Genomic DNA, 4,667 nt, shown 5'->3' on the forward strand with positions numbered 1-4,667 from the left:
TACTTGCATGGTCTTTGATCACTTCAATCCCAAGAAAATATCTCAATTCACCCAAGTCTTTCATGTCAAACTGCCCACTCAATGCCTTCTTGACATGCATAACATCTATAGCATGATCTCCTATGACAATCAAGTCATCCACATAGATGACAAGTAAGACAATCCCATGATCTGTTTTCTTCACATAGAGTGAAGAATCTGCTGAAGAAACCTGAAATCCAAGGGAGATAAGATATCGACTTATCTTATCACTCCAAGCACAAGGTGCTTGCTTCAAACCATTTAATGCTTTCTTTAATCTGCATACATGAGTGGGATACCTTGGGTGTACATATCCTTCTGGCTGTGCCATATAAACTTCCTCTTATAGATCACCATTTAGAAATGCATTTTTCACATCCATTTGATGCATTTCCCAACCATTTGCTGTAGCCATAGCAATGACTACTCTCGTTGTTCCCATCTTTGCAATTGGACTAAATGTTTCATCATAGTCTAAGCCTTGGGTTTGTGCATAACCCTTAGCTACTACCAATCGCGCTTTATGGCGCTCAATGGAACCATATGACTTGCATTTCACCTTGTAAACCCATTTGCAACCAATGACATTTTTGCCTTGTGGTAAGGCAACCAAATCCCATGTCTCATTATGAACCAATGCGTCCATCTCAACATCCATTGCCTTCTCCCATTCATGCTTCCCAATAGCTTCTGTATAGCATGTAGGTTCCACATGCTTCACCAAAGAGGTCATATATGCGTAATGCATAGCAAAATCACGATATGTCAACCTGGCAACTGGATACCTGACCCTTTGGGATCTCCGCAATGTATGCGGATCACTCTGAACACCTGTCACTCTAGCATGTGGAGGCACATATCTATCCTGCCTTGCACCAGGTGTGCGTAAAACTGGTATGCCAAGTTCCTCATCCAAACTCTCTGAACTTGATGACTCATAACCTGTAATGCCAATTCCTTCAACCTTCTTTTTCCCTTTATCCATAGCACTACTCCCAGTGCTCACACTCTCATGCCTCAAGCGTCTCAACCATGGACGTATAGTGCTACTCTCAGACTCTGCTGGCCCAGACATAGAAATAGAACTTGCTTGTGGCAAGTTCACATGCACATCAGCATCAAGGGAATCAATGACACCCTCATCCTTTGCCTTGTACCAACTAGCAAGTTCATCAAACACCACATCTCGTGAGATAACCACTTGCCTAGTTTGTGGATTGTAACATTTATATGCCTTGCGATCCTGTGCATATCCAACAAACACACGCTTTTCTGCCTTAGGATCTAACTTTCTCCTTCTCTCGTCAGGCACATGTACATAAGCTATGCAACCAAACACTTTGAAGTGTCCAATATCTGGCCTAAAACCTGTAAGCCGAATCTCTAGCGTACTTCCATGTATGGGGTGTCTTATTAAGTACATACACCACGGTGGCACACGCTTTTGCCCAATAATAGTCTGGCATGCTCTTTTCATTGAGCATCGCCCTGGCCACATCACAAATGACTCTATTCTTTCTCTTAGCAACACCATTTTGCTGAGGTGTGTACCTACAAGTTAACTGACTTCTTATGCCATGCTTTCTCAAGAAATGCTCAAAAGCATGTGAGGTGTATTCACCACCTCCATCTATCCTCAAACATTTTATCCAAGAGCCATATTGCTTCTCTGCAAAAGCTTTGAAGTCCATAAACTTTCCCAACACTTCACTTTTCTATCTGAGAAAGTAAATCCAAGTCATTCTGTTGAAATCATCAATGAATGTCACATAATACAAGCTATCGTTAATGGATGGGTTTTGTGCACAGGACCCTATACATCGCTATATGAACTATCTCAAGTGGTCTGCTACTCATGTTTTCTTCTTTAGGAAGTGGCAACCTCGCCTACTTTCCAAACTGGCAGGCATCACAAACATGCATATTCCCATCATACTTGAATCTAGGCAGCCCACTAACAATGCCTCTTGCCTGCATGTTCTTTAACCTTTGTATGTTCACATGTCCAATCCTTTTATGCCACATGTCAATGTCCTATACCACATTTCGGCTTTTAGAGAACATGGCTAATTTCAACTCAGGAATCCCAGCATCCAACTTAAATAACATGCCTTCTTTCTTGCCTTTGGCAATGACTCTACATCCATTTTTGAAATCCTCAACAAAGCAACCATGCTCGTTTTGAAACGAACCTTTGAAACAAACCTGTAAACCCTATTCCACCATTTGACCACACTTTTTGTAATAGAAGGCACATACAAGACATCTACTATAGACTTTGTTTCACCATTGTGCATAACCAATGGTACACTTCCAACATGTGTGATAGCATGTTGGGTATCATCTCATGTCTCCACATAGCCTTTCACATCCATAGGCTTCATATGCTCAAACCATTCACCATGACAAGTCATATGGTTTGATGCTCGAGAGTCCATATACCAAGTGTCATCACTTTCACCATTTGTCATAGATCCCACAACATGTTTCATGGCAAACAAGTGATTTGCGCTGCCCATCATTACTGCTTGATGCATAATTTCCACCACTTGCATAATTTCCACCATGTTGTGCATAATGTCCACCATGTTGTGCTCTACCCCCTCTCAAATCATTTTGTTTGCGGAAACAATCACGTGCCATATGACACACTCATGTAAAAACTCTTTCCTTCCATGTGTAAGAACTCTCTCATCGCGTAAAAGAGTAGCTTTTATGATATTAATATTACTTTATAAAGCACTATATATCTTTAATTTTAAGCACCTAGTTTATAGAAAATCTTATATAAATACTTATACATGACAACTGAAGGCTAAAAAATACAAACGGAGCCCCAACCTAAATAGGGCAATTTTTGCCCAGACAGCAAGCATGTCTAGGCAAAATTCACCCTATTCAAGTTGGGGCTATTTTTGTATTTGGTGGCCTCCAATTGTCATGTACAAACAGTTACAAGTAGTCACATTCACATACACATAGGCCTTGCTATCAATTAGAGCTGGGTGTTGGCTAAATCAAACACAGAACTACACACTCATTGTGGTCACAGAGGAGGACAGGGGGGACATCATGGGAAGTTGGCCCAAATTAATCATTACTGATACCACAAACTAATCATGCATGCAATCCAATGTTATCCACAATGGCTCTCTCTCTCTCTCTCTCTCTCTCTCTCATATCATGAAAACTTACATTATTCAAACTTTATGTAGACATTATGTATAGAAAAAACCCACTTGTATTAATAAAAAGGATTTACATTGATTGTCGAACACAGTATCTATGATAAATTTCAAGCTAACTCATAATGTTCTTGAGACGCCTAGCTACAGTCTTGCGCCTCTTCTTGCTAAGTGGAAGATGTTGAAATATACAAGTGAATAGGGTGTGTGTGGGAACAAGCTCTTGGATAGAGGCTGTAAAAGAGGAGATGTAATTGTGAAAGAACCTGTGAAAAGGTTAGAAGAATCTACTGGGAGAGAATAATGGGTAGCATGAGGGAATTTAGGAGTGTGGAGATATTCTGGGAGATATTCAGGGAAAAGAGAAGAGGTGGAGAGAATCAGGCAAGAGGTGGAGATATTCAGGGAGTGAATCATGGAGAAATCAAAGGGATTTGATGCTTGATGTAAACTCTATAAATTGAGGCATAGCCCTAATGAGAATTTGCTGGTTTTTGAGTATCCATGCCTACATTAATCTATGTGCTAATTATTCACTAATTACATCTTAATCACTTGCTAATCACTTTGTTAATTATGTTGATTCTAGTGTTTGATCCACCATAGCTCATCATTTTAGCTCAAATTTCAACATGGTATCAGAGCCATGCCTAGAATCAACCAGATTTATGAGCCCATTAGTGGATTAATCAGGATTAGTAGGTAATTAGCAAAAAAATCAGTTTTTAGTGAGTTTTTCATCTTCCCCTTCACCCCCAGCCAGTGGAGGGTCTCTAGCATCTAGCACACATCAAATTAGGGCAAAAGCTTCTAACCATAGCTAGCTAAGCTCCTTGGCTTCAAGCCCATCAAGAAAACGCAGCAAACCGCCGGCGGGTTCAAGAGATCTTCACGTTTTTTCCAGCGCTGAATTTTCTGAGTAATTTGCAGATCTTGAGCTCATCAAATCAAATTGAGCTAATTCCTCTTAGCACAAAGGGTAATCAAGCATGCTCTACAAGCTGGTGAAGACAGAAATCAATTTCATCAAGTCTACAGAGAGATCCAAGCTCTTCATCAAATCTGCAGGTGACTTTGGTAAAACAGAGATTAAGCTTTCATTATTTGGTCAAATCTTGTGTTTCTTGGCTTAATCCTCTACTAGACTCATTGCTATTGATGCCTTTGAAAGCATTTGAGCTCATTTGAAGTGGAAGGCACCAGATCTGAGCTCCCCGCATACTCTGTTTTTTGCACACAAACCAGAGCATTAATTTGTTAATCAGTGATTAATCAGTGCTAATCACTATACTTTGGTGCAATTGAGGGTTCAAATTAACCATTAGGTATCTGATACAGATCCCTAAAGCTTCAGATTGCAAATCGGAGTTGGTTTGATACTCCAACCATCCCGTACAAATTGGTTACCCTTAATTTAATGTAATTTCTGGTGATTTTATGCTGATAAAATTATTGTAATCA

The sequence above is a fragment of the Cibotium barometz genome, chromosome 18 (assembly GCF_041138505.1).
Source record: "Cibotium barometz isolate CiBa-2024 chromosome 18, ASM4113850v1, whole genome shotgun sequence".
Lineage (NCBI taxonomy): Eukaryota > Viridiplantae > Streptophyta > Polypodiopsida > Cyatheales > Cibotiaceae > Cibotium > Cibotium barometz.